The following is a 16300-nucleotide window of genomic DNA, read 5'->3' on the forward strand; positions in this document are numbered from 1 at the left end:
TTAGGAGGGGGTTTATCTCCCTTTAACATGTCAGGAAATGTGGTAATTAATTACCTAGCATCACTTCTAATAGCGACCTTACAACAAGAAACCCGCCTTTAATAAAGAATCAATTAAGGTAGGATTACCTTAATTATCCTCTAAAAACAACCTTAATTGGATATCTGACAAATTGTTGAGTTGATTGGAGGAGTTAAACGCGTCTATAAGTTCATTAAATAATTCCAATTATTTACTTCGTCTTGCTTAAAAAGATGCCCAATTCGTATTTCACCTTACGTAAGATTAAGGAGTGTGTTTCTGGTACAAAGATTGATATTTTTAGTTTGCTTCATTTTAGTAAGGCATGGCCTTCAAAATGGGACATGTAGAAAGGCAGGATTTTTTTATCCCATAGGTCGTCTTCAAAGTCCTTATTTAAAAATGTAATGAGTCCACACTTGAATTAAAGTAGGTGTCTTATCTTTTCTATAGATATCTTTAACCCATAGCTTCCAAAGATTTCGGAGAATCAGTTCCATATCGTCTACAGACATTAATTTTGAAAGGTTCAAGCGTAATAACTTGGCATATATTTTCTACGATAGTTAATCTTGGGAGTAGCGACAATTTCTCTTCTAAAGCTTTATTGGTTACCTGGATTGGATTTAAATTGCGTTGAATAAACATTATTTCATACAAAAGTAGATCTTTCTTCAAAACATCTTTTGTCTTACAGATTGCATAATAATTCCCATACACAACATTCATATACTCTTTGACGTAATTGAAGTGCTTAGCGGAGTAGTCAACTGTTTTCGATCCCCTCAATTAAAATATATATATTTACTTCAGAGATGATAGTGTTTGTATTTTAAAAGAAATTACGTCAGAACGTTGCTATTCTGTTCAGCATATGAGCAAGACAAGAAATATACAACATAATTGGAAAATGTTGTTTAAGGTTTTCGGTTGTTTTATTACATTATGAAGCCCCATTGGTAATGAAAACCTTTAGTCTTTCGCCTCTGAAATAAGAGACAAGAACGTTGCTTATACTTTTTACAGCAACACTTGTAATCATTGGATACCTTCCAAATTAATGAAATAAGGACGATACAAAAATTAAACATATAAATGAGAAACTACCACTGCAGTCATAGACCGCTGTCGAGTGTCAGTAGATTCGTTCAATACAAGAAATACATCCTTCCCTCAAGTTTAAAAAAAAATCCTAGTCAACACTACTATACTTTGAGACTCCATTGACTTGGTGATGGAAAAGCGAGAAGGAATTACTTTTCCAGTGTAAATTTCCCTAAACTTAACACAATTTGGATGATTAGCGATATGGAGTGGAATATTGCAGGACACATGCATTTTGGTTATATCTTCTGTAAAATTGGAATGTTCATAATTGGAATTAATCATATGTACAGGAATTTGTCCCTTTGGAAATGAAAAAAGTGTAATCCCCTTAGCTCAAGAACGATTCCTGTAATCTACGGCGCACGACCAGAGGGCATACTTGGGTTATTTTAACAAAATGTATCGCCTCTATAGAGTTCTTCACCTAAAATATAATATTAAATTTTGAATGTTTTGGGTCTTGACTCAAACACATGAGGAATTTATTTATCTTTATTGTGTCTTGTAATACCAATCATGCCCACTAAGTGTTATGCTCCAAGAAGTAGAACGGCCGATGACAACAAGCAACAACAGTCTGGTGTTACAATCTATCTGTGGCCAAACTAATAGAGAAATCCCAGACTTAATACCACCTGGATAAGAGCCATTCCAAGAGAAACAGATAAGATAGATTAGGCACCATCCAAAAGTACAAAGCTGTGTTCCCTGGATTTCAGCGACTCTGATTTTATCTGTGAGTCTGAAAGAAGTCAGACACTTGGCAAGGCTCTAAAGAAGAGGTAAGACACCTGCTCACTTTTGATGCGTATGCTAATAACTGTCCTTCTTTTTCAGGTACCTCAAAGCAGATGTAGTACCATCCCTATGACCAAACTGTCCCAACTACCTCTCAACTCCTAAAGCGTCATCAAGGCCAACTCAAGCTGCGACCACGTCACGTAGTGCGCAACAGTTCAATGAACTACAACAGCATGTTGTGTTTCACGAATCATCAATTGGATCAATTAAGTACTACTCCAAAGAGGACAACAAACCGGAGTTTGAAGACACAGCCGAATTTTCGAAGTTTGTCAAAACTATGTGGAATATCCTAGACGTCAAGACACCTGGAGTTGGTTACAAAAAGAGAGATGAGCTTCGGGAACCAATCTTTGAGAAGAACAAACTGGGTCTCTCTTTCTTGAGAGATTTTGTCGACTTTCTCATCGAGTGGCAAAACAGTAAAGCACCTAGCCTCAGAAACCTTCCTAGCAACAAAGCAGACGTACCTTGCTGTAGCAGATATGACAGAGTATCTTCTCCTATGTACTCCTCGGCATTTTTCAGTCTGATGCCATCGAATGAACGTTCGGCTGGTACAGACAACTAAGTGGTACATCTACTACATCAGCGTGAGACATATCCTGAAAGCAGAGAAAAAGATTGGTATTCTGAGTCTTGTCAAATTCTCAGGTAAATAAGATATTTGTTAATAGTAAGCTTCTTTATTTAGGTATTACTTATTTTTACAATATAATAATATCAAAACAATATTTTACTTTTTTAAATTTTCCGGTCTTACTACTTCAGAAATTAAAGGTCTGCTGGATGAATACCTGTTAAAAGTTGAGCTCATTTAGACTAACTGGCAAGCAGATGCCCTCCAGGAACTAGCTTCCAAGGGAGAGAGTAATATTTTGTTACCGGGTATATTGGTTTTTCTTTGAAGAAGAAAATCAGCTGTACATAATACCAAGAGTTAATGGTCATCAGAGGCACACCTCCGGACTCAATAACCTTCAATAGCCCAACCAACCAGCATCTCGACTCCATCGGACCTTCTCTACCTCCCCTGTCTTTATGCTTACTCCATGTTCTCTTACATCACAGCTACTCCCGAAGAGAAAGACAGTTTACTTGGCACCCCATCTCCTAGAGCTTCATTTGTTGCCACATTCATTGACAGGATGCAGGACAGTTTAATCTCTGACATTATCGCCGTTGTGGGAGTAAAGTGCGAGGAAGGTCAGCTTTTCTTCAAATAATTTTATTCGCTTTGTTTAATGTCATAGGTAAAAATTTAAGTGCTAAACTGAATGAGGACATCCGATTTTTAACAAAAAGATAATGGCAGCTAAGAATTCAGAAGCTAATAGAAAAAAAGCTAAATTTCAATCAAAATCTTCTGATTTGTATACTTGGACCAACTTTGTACTTTTTGATAGTGCCTTTTTTTTATGTTTTTAATGTTTATTTTGATTAAAGTACTAATAAAATACCACTTCTATTAGAAATATATAGCCTCTTTTTTATTATTTTGATGATTTTCCCTTGCAAAATACTTTTAAAAACTCTTTATTTTGTAGCAAAACACTTTAAAAGCATTTATTATAGATCAATATAGAATAAGCAAAGACCAATATTGGAATCGCGTTAGTGCAGTGCCCTGTCCTGCTTACAGGAGTCCTTGGTACAAGGTACATGCCACATGTACTGAAGAAAAGTCGCACGCTTAACATAGACTTCACTTTTTTTCGTTCAAAATTAGCTTTATATATCAAGACATATATTCCAGACCTGCTCTAACAATTTAATACCACTTTTATAAACCGTTTTTTCTTTTCCCTCAAAATTGTCCTCAGTTTCGGCGATAGCCTCTTCATTGGAGCAAAATTTCTCACTGGTGTGCATTTTTTTTAGGTTTGTGAGCAACCAGTAGTTTCTGAAGGCCAAATCTGGAGACTAAGGTGGATGTATATATAATTCGAAGTTCAATTCAAGTAGTCTTGCCATTGTTTTGATTGACTGGTTATTCTGGTGAAACAGCACTTTCTTCTTCTTCAAATGGGGTCGTTTTCCCGTTATTTCGTCCTTCAAACGCTCCAACACCGCAATATAATATTCATTGTTGATGGCATTTCCATCTCAAGATAGTCTATAAATATTACGGCATGCACATCACAAAACAATTCAAGCTAGCCACTTTGGATACAAATCATCGTTGATATTCTTTTATTATGATATCATTGTCTTTTATTTGGCAAACAATTTCTACTCCTATATGACATCAGTAAACTTATACTGAAAATATCAGCGTGTTTGATATCAAAGATATCGTAGGTATATGTTTTAGTCACTAATATATTCTTTGGTGAATCTCTTGTATCATGTAAATTAAAAAAAAAAAAAAAAAAACTCTTGTCCTATAAATCCTGGAGTCATAAAGACCCATTACAATTAATGATACTTCATTGGTGTTTTTCATCTTCCTCTCATATCAGTCCTTCCACAAGGACGAGGATTCATACAAAAGGAAATACATTTGCTGTTTCGGAGCAAAATTGACATCCTATATGACGACAATGAAGTAGATACTTATCTGCCTCGTGATTTGGGGAAGAAACAAGGATTCTTTAAGACATGCTACTATTCAAAAACTTACTTCTTCACTTTTTACGAATCACAAACATGTGATTAAGGGTATTATTATTAGTCCAAAACATCCCAACTGTAATAAACAATAGCCTTTGAGTAACTGAATAAAAAAGGTGAGCTTTAGAGCTTTCGAAGGTAGTGATCATCCATAACGTATAGTAATTAATGGTTATATATAAAGTTTAGATATCATATAGTTTTTAAAGTTATATATGTATGTGAACTGTTTCTAAAATACAAACTTTTGTATTTCGCTGAGCTAGACAACATCTCGTACTTTTACTTTGTAAATATATTTTGGTGAATCGTTCTGTAGAAATACAACTAAATAAAAAGTGATAGAATTAAAATGTTCTATTTGAAGCCTATGACACCATACGTATAATAATCATATTTGATAAGTGAGTTTTTGAATCTGTATTTTAGTGTTGTGACGATACCAATATATTTATAGCAGGCCGGTTTTCCAAAATAGATATGGGTATTTCTGTACTTTTCGATACTTTTTAGACTATAAAACAAAAATTTCAAAAGATCAATTCACATGTATGTCCGTAGGTCTTTTTTGTGACATTTTTTCTAATATAAATTTTTTAATGGATTAAAAATTTGACAGGTTATGTCGTTGTTTTCCTATTTAAGCTTGGCTGCAAGTATGGAGCTATCATATTTACTAAACAAATATCTATATTGGTTTAATTTGATAGTTTTTTGGCTCTTAAACTTCATCAATGCAATTGCAAATATATATTCAATTTATCATTAAACAGAAAAAACCTGAATTTTTTACTTATGACCTTGGAGTGTTGCAAACGTACTGCGTCATCGAAAAAGTATTAAACTACGTTTAAAAATGCAAGTGTTATATGGCGAAAATTAATATTTTTTAAAAGTAGAAATCAACAAGAATAATCAGTCAGCTACTTTCAATAAAAAAATATAATTTTCTAACCAAAAACTTAAAAATATCGATTTAAAAAATAATCTAAAGTTGATTTAAAGCAGCAACAACATTTTTCTTCTTGGAAATAGAAAAAGGCTTTTATTTCATAAAAAAGATTTTTTTAAGCAAGCATGAACGTACCTAAGTATACGCTATAGGATTATGCATAATAAATCAGGTGTAATTTTATTCAAATTATCACTACAACTGATTAGGTATTAATAAAATGGTGAACTATTAGCCACTTATTGCAATGATTAAGCTTTGATTAATTAATAATTAATTTGTTTTATTATGAGGATGCTTCAACAGTTTGCTCGAACCGCTATTAAAACCATTGTAACAAAGATCATGCCAACTGCCTAATAAATAAATATATTAGAAGGATAAAAAAAAATGAAGAGAAGAGAAGAAGTAAATTCTATTAACTATTAAGATTTGATACTCAATGGACAATACGAATGAATCAATCGTTTGGATCACCTCTTTTGAAGCTTCTATGTATTTAGTCAGGTCCTGATCGACATTCCTCTATCCCAGTGTTGTCTCGAACTCTATAATTACCAAGCTTTATTGGTCATTGGAGCAGTCTAGTAAACAATTACATTGTATTGCAGCATGAATCATCATCAAATATATATAAATATGTGCGCGTCTAAAACTGAACACTCTGAATTTTAAAAAAAATAATTAAATAATTATATAATTTTTAAAGTGGTCGACGAATTAATTTATTTAACATGAAAGATGAGAGTCTTAGACACATGCCTATTCAATATGGCCGCCCATGTTCTCCACTACCAACTCCAGCTTGGACTGGAACTTGCCGCATGACTTGGCGATGAAGCTCTGGTCGAGGTTGGCTCAGGCATTCTTGAGGGCAGATTTCAGCTGGTCCTTGGATTTGTATTGGACTCCCGGCAGCATTGGCTTTAAACGTCCAAACACAGCGAAGTCAAGCGGCGAACAATCAAGCGAGTGAGGCGGCTAAGAATTCCGATCGAAGGAGGCTGGAGTCTCGATCTGAAGGAACTCTTGGGTAAAGTTGCTAGTGTAGCGGCTGGCACCGTCCTGCTGCCACCCCCAACTGTTCCTGTAAGTAGCCCTGGCCCAAGGGAACCCTTTATCCTTCAAGTATTGGCAGTACGTCTCGGAGTTAAGCCTCTCGTGGTCCTCCAAGAAGGTGAGATCACATTTCTGAGGGTCGGACGCAGCAACAGCCAGGACCTGAAGGTTGATGAAGTGCCGTTCCTTCCCCATATGCACCACATCATCATCCCTGGCACCGAGATACTCCGTCAGATAAAATCCGGTGTCGTTGGCCACCATCTCGCCTAGGCTGAAGGGTGTCTCATCACTGAACAAAACGACGACATCGGCTGGCTTTTTCTTAAGCTTGTTGAGAAGAATCTTCGACAACAAGAGGCGTTTTTCATTGTCTACAGGCTTGAGGGCTTGACGAGAGGGTCTCTTGTAGATCTTAAGGCCAAAATCTTTCTTAACTAGTCGGCCCATGGTCCTTCTGCTGACGTTGAACTCCCTCAAGAGGACGCTGACCGTGACCTTGCCTCTCTTGTCCTCGACATACTTTTTCACGGCAACAGCCATTACGTCTGACCTTCGAGGCATTGACTTAGATCTTGTGGTCGCCTCAGGAGTCCCTTTGGCTACCACGCTGTAAACGGTGATGTGGCTGCAGTTCAGAACCTTGGCAATTTCAGTGGGAGTTTTTCCCCACGCAGAATGTTCCAAAATTGCGAGTCGACGTATCTCCATATTATCGGCTGTTGTTTCACTGTTTTTGAGTTTTGTTTATGACTAGTCAAGACCCTTACCTCGAAATATAAACTGGTTTCAACTCAATAAAATCAAGCTTATGTGCATGGCGTAAAATTTAAAGGAGGTTCCAGACGCGCACACCTGTATATATACAAAGTGTCCGTTCGTGGTAATTGGATAAAAAGGCATTCGACAAAGTGACTTCCCGCAATAAGATTTTTGGCAGTGTCCTAAAACACTTTTATATTTATAAAAATTATTTTAATAATTTTTGATTTTATTGAATTTAAAAAAAAAGAGATTAAATTTTTTGGAAAAGATAAAAAAATCTAAAAAAATAAATGTTTTTTTTTTTCAATATATATTTTGAATACTTATTTTAATACAAACTTAAGAATTACATAAATAAAAATAAAATCCAAATTTTATAGACTTTCAAGAATCCAAATTATTTGTTCTATCGCCATTCGATAGAACAAAACTCCGCAATGAACTATTTTTACAATAGGATTTGTATTATATTGAGTACACCACGCTTACAATATTGGTGGCCAGGACCAACATCTATAGCCATTTCTTAGTATTCAAGTGGGCTTTCAAGCACATGAGACTGATTATGTATTTTCAGAGGAATTAAGGACGAGAGGTGTTTCCGGTTCCCGCAATATTCTTGCAGAGTTCTATTTTTTCTGAAAATATCACTTTAAAAATAAATTTCTATGTCGGACACCAAGATATAAAACGCTACACGTTAATATCTTATGATTATGCTATTCATTATTAATATCAATGACCTTCTTGCTCTTTTAATAAAATATTTTTCAATTAAATGAAGTTCATTGTAATTATTCGTAGCAAATAATTTGTAACAAATTTTGTATAGTAAAACTTTAAAAAAAATTAAATAAAGTTGATTTTGGTCATTTTCAGACAAAATTTGATTAATCGGCACAACTGAAAATCAATTTTGAAAGATAAGTTATTTCCCTAATGTGCATATATATTTTATCAATATGTTATATTTATAATTAATTAATCATCTTTTTCTATCATTTAGTCATTGAGTCTAAAATTATGAAGAAAAATTTTATTAAAAGTATTATCCCTAATAGCCTGAGCTATACAGATCTTTCATTCAAACTACAAATTACTGACTTGTCATTGGATATAAAATCTATTCAGGAGGAAATCTCCCTTTTAAAATTAAGAAATCAATTAATAGTAGAAAACTTTAACAAAACCAATGAATGTAAGATTTTATTTTCCATAAAATTATAAATCGTAAAAACTATTCTTGAGAAAAACTGAAAGCAATAAAACTCATATTTATTATAGATTATTTTTGTGTGTGAAAAAGTAGTTTTTAAAATATCATTATATTTCTTGTAAATGTATGTAGATACGACTTTGATTCATCATGATAGTATGGAGGGTTCAAATGTGAGAGTCTGATTCTTGTTTCGAGTATAACCTCAATTACACAGCAGATGTGCAACAAATTCGAACCCTTATAGATCGTTCAGAATATTGTGAACAAAATATTACGGTAGGTATTCAGTATTGTAATGGGGTGTATTTTGTAAGTTTGCGGTACTTCATATTTTCTCTTTCTATCTTGAAATTGGAGATAGCGACAACGGATAGTTGATATTAAATTTTTGCAACCTTTTAATATAAGAAAATAACTTCACTATATGAAACGAAGGGATGCGTCGCAATGCAAAGATTAAGAATATATTATTGGAGTTGAAGGAGAGGTATCACGACTCAACCGATGCTAATTGCTCGAATAAGTTTCAACGTAGAATTAAATAATCATTGAAATTGGTACTGGATACTTCTATTTTTGTATATTTATAGTAATTTTCGACTTCAGAAGTTTTTGACGGCATATAAGTTTTTTCCCCATGATATCTATTATATTCATCCAGTAATTATACTGTAATGATTCATGGTAGATTCAAGAAAAAGGTGTAGTGCTTACATAATAAGATGTGATCTCCTCCGGCCTCCTCCCTGAATCCACAGATCGACTCCCCAAATACTCTATAAGATAAAAACTCACAACCTTAATTTACTTTCATTTACTTTTACTTTCAAAGTGGTAATTATTCGAATCATTCTCCTCATAATCCAATAATATATTCTTCACTTCACTCAGCTATGTTATTTTCTTATTATTAAAAGGTTGGGATTTAAATTTTTCACTAATTTATCCCTCTTTGTATGTACTCATATCAGTTTAAATGCTTTCACGCACATTTGGAACAACATGGTTCTTGGTACGATTGTTATGGAGAAAAACAATTGTACTTTACGGTATCTAATTATGGTTTAACACATATGTAGCTGTTACAATACAACAGAAAGCTGTAGCGGGCTACCCTTAATACAATTGCGATGCTAGCCAGTAAGATTATTGTTATTCTGTTTTTCTTCATAATTACATTTTTTGTTTGACTCTCAAACTGGTTGGAGGACACATGAACCATTCACAACAAAACAGCTCCTCACATAACTAAATTTACTTATGGTTATCTTACTGACGGTGGAAAGCAAGAAGTTTTGTAAAAATTGGGCCACTAAAGTGTGTTGGAGAGAAGAAATATCATCCTTCCGGAAACTATGAAGCCTTAAAGTCTTCTGGCTATAATACTTTTAAAAATGGGCGAGGATTATGGTTAGAATATTGTAATAAATCATTTAAAAAACTTCAGAAGAGCCGTTTATCTACAAAAATCCCTTTGCAGCATTTAATTCTTGAAGGTTCATTGATTATTTTAGATAGTGGATGGTACAGATTATGAAAGGAATTTATAAATGTTAAATATAGATATACTCATATCTATATTTAACATTTATAAATTGAGGATGAACTATATTTATTCGATGGAAGCGTGATTTTTTACCACATGGTGCAAACATTAGTATAATGAACCCTTCAGAATATTTTATATACAGTATTAATAAAAGTCAATTTCAAGATATTGAATTGTATGAGTTAAACATACATTTCAACGAATTAATTGATTAATCATAATTATTTTTATCTTACAATGAACATATCTATTTATATACGACCTAAAACATTAACCAACGTTTTTACGAAATATTACTCTTACTAAATTATGGTGAAATATACAAATTGAAGTTAAATGGATATTTTTTTTCCATACATAGTAACCTCATTTTCGGAAAATAAGTATATCATTAAAAAAAAAGAAGATTTTTTTAGGTATGAATAGACACAAACAGTTAGGATAAAATAATAGAGACAGAGAAAAGGATGTCCCAAAATATATAGAGGGTTATATTTCGACAACATTATTTTCCATAACTTTTTTTTTTGCAAGTACAAAATAATATTGTTTGGTTTTGTTTCTCTTTACAATCCTAATAAATACTATTTATATGTATTATAAAGTATATTCTATTTCCCGTTCCATCGTTATTATCATAGTTAGAGAATAAGAATTAGAATTATCAGTATCTTATTGGTCAATAACAAAACATTCATATTATAATTATAAGTATATGTGATATATAAAATTATTTTCAGAATAATTTTTCCAATTATTTTGACCATTGTCTAGCTCCTTGAACCGAACAACGCCGGGTAACCCTTTGCTAGTATTATTATACAACAAGAATATACACATTAGTAAATAAATTTACTTCAAAAATGAAATAATGGGAACTGAATGAATCTTGTGTTTAAAATATGTAAATATGAATAAAGTTAGCACATGTTAATTTATTTGATATATCATAAAGAAAAAAAGAATAAAATGTATCCAAATGATATAAACCACTGAAGTTAAACACGTGTATCCATATAAATATAATAAAGTTTGTGTGTGTCCTTTATAGGTACACCGTTGAACATAGGAGGCTGAAATTTTGCGCGAATGCCTCTTTTGAACCTGGTCAGGCTAAGGCGGGGGTGGGAATTTCGGTGGGGCTTATTCTATACCCGAAACACAATTTATTTTTTTTGAAGCTCAAGGAGACTAGATGGAGTGTTGAATTATAATTCAAAATATGACTACCGTCTCAAAAAATAACTACGAATAAGAACGTTTTCTAAATTTATTCAAAAAAGTTATGGGCAAAAAAAAACACGGTGAAAATTGCAATTTTGTTTTTTTCCGGTGCAAAAAAGGAAAAAAAAAGAATTTCCAATGAAATATTGGATTCTTAAATAAAATAATGTTTGTAGAAATTTATCTGGAAATTCGTTTGGATATCAATTTGACATATTAAAATTGATTTTTGACCTTAAAATCTGTCATTTTATTTATAATTTTTCGATTTTTTTCATCAAACGTCAATTTTCAATTTTTAAGAAGAAATGACAGAAAACAATGACTTTGTACATAAAACTTCAGATTCTAATAGTATATTACAGTATTTTTAATATTACGTACATTTTATTACATCCCTTTTGCAATATATTCATGGCAAGGTTGACATTTGCAAGGAATTGTCCATATGTGGTACATTTACACAAAAATAATCTAAAACTTAAATCAAGAAAATGAGAAATCTCAAAAAAAAAAAATATATATATACATAATTATAAATACAGTCCATTATTTAATAGACATATTTTATTTATAACTAAATGGACGCAAAATCATAATTGACTTATTTTGGAGAATTAAGAGCTATTGGAGCCAAGAAATACATGGATTTAATCCTGCTTGGTTTTCAATCTGCATTTTGTTGTTCAACTCTGTAAAATTACACATTTCAACATCTAAATTAGTTAAATTGGCCATCATATTAAAAAAAAAGTTTTTGCAGTATTGCAGTGTGTCATTATAGGCTCGAGAGACACAATGATTTTCGAAAAAAAACACTTCGAAAATAACTCAATGTTGAAGCTAAAATAAAGAAACAAGATCGGTAATAATTGATATAAGATTCAAATTTAAATGAAGTTTTTCATTACCTTTTTCTTATCATTTTTTTACAACTTGACTATTTTTTTCGTTTATTCCATCTATAAGAGATAATTTTTTTAAAGGTGAACTTTTGTTAAAGCTTGTATGAAAATGAAGCCAATACAAAAATAAGTTAAAATCAATTGAGAAGAAGAAGAGCTTACCAATTCAAATAATAAATTTTAAGTTATTCTTTTGAAATTAATGTGGGTAGATTCGATACTCGATCGCTCTTAGAGAAACAGATTACGACAGTATTATGTATATTAACTTTTATATATATGTATTCTAGATCAAATAGATTAATTGTAGTAGTACAATGTTAACTTATATCATATTGATTCAGTTTCAATAGGAGTTAAAAAAAATAAGAATCTAAAAATTTTGGACAAAAAAGTTTTATTAATATATGAACATTCTTCATATTCCAACAACGAGGTAAACAATAATTTGTTGTGAGACAAATATTATCAATGATATCTGGAATAGTTACCTCAACATGGCGTCACGAACGTTCAGCGTCAATTGTGCCATATGACCACCCCAAAATTTTTGAAACAATTAATAAGCTGGTCTAATCGAATATTGTCTATCAAGCTTCTTTGTGGTCTCTTGAGGCGTTTTATCTTTCATAAAGTAATGTTTAATCAACGTACAAAATTGTTTTTCGCCCATTTTTTGAAAATCACTCCACTTCCTCGATTCAAACAAATGCCAAACAGAATGAAATATACCGATCTGGCTGAAAGTTTTCCTGTGTCCTTCCAAGAGATGCTACAAACTAAACATAACCTCGATCTGCGCCAGTAGTGGCATTTCTCTGATTTGGCATGGACTTTTCAAAAGACCTTCGTATTTGAGTCAAATATAAGCTTTGTATTCAAATTTGTAGAATTAATTAAGATGGACAAATTAGAACCTTTTATTCATTATTTTATTGACTACTTAAAAGTTGTTTCTTTGTTTCCCCTTTTATTTGATTGGATTCTCCGTTTTTTCAATGTGAGGACTGAAGCATACAACAATAGCTACAAAATTATCATATTTTGGCTATAATTATTGAAAATAAATGCATCCTCATCAAAAACTCATAAGTACTAATTTCAGTCCCTAAATTCGTGTAAATTAATGTAAATTACCAAAGAAGAAATATTTTACAAAAATGGTGAGTCTATAAATAATGGTTCTAAATTATGGTTCTTTTTGTCAATGTATTAAAGATATGTAACACATGGGCTTAAATGTCTCAGTTTTTAAACATAAATAGTACTATTTTATTAAATTCATCTAATTTTCAGTTAGTCCAACCTTGTAAAGACAGCTGTTAAAACTACATGACAATCTGATCTTTAGTTTGTGAGTTATTGTGCTAAGTGTGACACTACTTTTGTTATTTCCAAAACAATGGATCACAAACAATTTCGTGTTTTAATTTTACTCTGAATACCGTACAATCTAAGCAATGTTTTAAAAATTGTTATGAGGACTCCGATCTATATAGCACATTAAATAATAATAATAGTTTTATAAAAACCAATAACGCGAACAAATGTATTTTCTTTGTTAAGCCCGGGATGTCTTATATCCTTGAAAATATGATAAAGGTTTCACATCAGCAGTTATGAATAATTCATTAGATTCATCATTTTACAAATAGCTTTAAAAATACTATTCATGAAATATATTTTTAATAATAAAATATATATTTAAAAAAGATTTGGGAATTTATAATTTTAAATATCAATTGAATAAATAAAAAAAATACAATTTTCAGTGATAATAATCCTTAAATTCTTTACAAGGGGAAAATTAATGTAACAACACTAATTATTGATATATATATTTTTTTCATAATTATATGTCATTTATTGAAAAAATATATCTTTTTTATTTATAAAAAGTTAAAAAAATAGGAATTTTCTTCTTTTGTTGAATTTTGTTCAAGATTGTTTTTATGTTGGTATACAACATTCACTCATAATGACAAAATAATGAAAAATTGTTCAACATAGTATATTTTAATATTCAAATATATAATTTGATTGTTTAATGGATCCTAGAGTTTGTTCTTTTAAAACATGTTTGTCTAAATTTGGATAAAAAAAATATTTATGCTTAAGAAACAAGAATAATACAACCAAACAATAAAAACAACAAAAGCTTGTTCTTGTGCTTTTAGTTTCGTTTTCTCTTCTAGCCATTCGTTAGTATTAAGAATTTTATAGAATACTTATCATAAAGAGTGTACTATATCTTCTTTTTTGCAAAGTTTTTTCATTTTTAAGTGAATCGTAATCAAAGTTTTTGGGTTTGAGTGTGCCCTGTTATCATTCTTTATAACTACACTAACATACTTTATGTTAAAAAAAAAAAATGAAAAAATCATAATCTCAAAGTTTCAATTCTCAAAATTTAAACTGTGAATGTTTGTACTTAATACACGGTTTTAGAACGATTGGCCATGAACATTTTTGCCGAATAATATTTTGTCGAAGGAAAAATTTGCCAAATGTACATGTATTTACATTAACAGGGTCCATGGAATGTCCCATCAAATTAACTTTATCATATGTATATATCATTATATAATCATATGTAAGGTTGCGAGATATTATGTTTAAACTCTAATCAAGGAGTACCTGAAGGGGAAAACTCGACCAGCTATCTTGAGGAACCTGAAGAGCCTGGAAGTCAACACCATACTCATCAAGAGAACCATTGATAGGTATGAGGAGACTCAATCAATCAAGGAAATCCCCAAATCAGGCAGACCAATGTCGAAAAGGGCGCCCAAAGTCGTCAAGGGAAGGATTGCAAGAAATCCCAGGAGGATGGCCAAATATTTCAACATGGGTGCAACAACAATGTAAGACCTTATCCGAGATAACCTTGGGATATACCCTTACAAATTGAAGAGGCAACAGCACAAGTCAAGTAAGGTCAAGGCTAAAAGACTTGAGAGAAGTAATGACATTCTTCAGAAGCTGAGGACTGGCACGGCTCCCAATATTGTGTTCAGTGATGAGAAGATTTTCACTGTGTAACAGCCTTTTAACTCCCAAAATTATTGGATTCTGGCAAAAAAAAAGGGGAACTTGGTGACCATGGTGTCAACAGATTATAGAACCCACACTTTAATAATCCCACACTTCCCACAGACTACTTGGGCAATCCGAGGACGGAGAGTATTGAACCATATTTTAGAAGGCCCAAAGTTATTCCCCCCTCCTTCTTACCAATCCTCAAGATCTATTTCTTAGAAGATTGGATTGAATTTAAAAAATTGCAAGGAAATTGTATTGCAATTACATTACTCATAGTTGAAGGTACTCCCTTGGGGCATGAAACAAATCAATATGTGTAGGTATTTTTCATATACAATATTAAGAGAATTTATAATGTGTTATTATTCATCATGAAGTTTGCACAAAATACTGGCAATTTTCCTACATAACAATGTACGGTTTCGTGCATGATTTATCGATACTTTCAAATGCCATTTTTAAAAACTTACAGATACAGTTGTGTACAAAACTAAGAAGAAGTAACCGACTATAGACTTATAGATAGTGATGTAAATCGTGTGGATTTTTAGCCTCCCCTTTTTTTAGAATTGCTAATCTGAAGAATTAATTTTCCTTTTCTTAGCTGTTGTTATTTATCAAACTACTTAGTTTTGAACTTCCTTTCCTACTATATCCAATTATATTAAAAAATTGATTGAAAATTTGTAACCTTTAAGATTTGTTGCAGAGTTATAACTGTATGCCATTGTTGGACTCGGTGTAGAATTGAGGATCGACATCAGAGTAATTCTTGGCAATGTCCATGTATATTTCCTTTTCCCCATCTCTCTTGTCACAGCTGATTGTAACTGATCTAATGGAACTTCATCACTGCTGAGCTGTTCTTCTCTAAAACATTCTTTAAATTGTTAGAGTTACTATGTAGCTTTGTCGTTTTTTTTTTGTTTTTTTTACGTACATAAAATAAAAACGATTTTCAGCACTAGTTATATACTCTCTCTTGATGAGTAAATTAATAAAATATTTATGCATGCATGCATATGAACGAATATTTTCCCCAT

General features: G+C 31.9%; 2 long non-coding RNA genes across 2 annotated transcripts in view; one reads left to right on the forward strand and one right to left on the reverse strand.

Moving 5' to 3' along the window:
• LOC139907104 (uncharacterized) overlaps positions 1 to 16300 on the reverse strand; it is a 161734-nt gene that overhangs the window by 23347 nt on the left and 122087 nt on the right. The gene's annotated exons all lie outside the window — the stretch shown is intronic.
• Positions 150 to 3408, forward strand: LOC139906915 (uncharacterized). The gene is made up of 2 exons (XR_011783104.1): positions 150 to 1910; positions 1966 to 3408. It is a non-coding gene; the product is annotated as an uncharacterized lncRNA (long non-coding RNA).

Source organism: Lepeophtheirus salmonis, chromosome 13 (genome assembly GCF_016086655.4).
Source record: "Lepeophtheirus salmonis chromosome 13, UVic_Lsal_1.4, whole genome shotgun sequence".
NCBI lineage: Eukaryota > Metazoa > Arthropoda > Copepoda > Siphonostomatoida > Caligidae > Lepeophtheirus > Lepeophtheirus salmonis.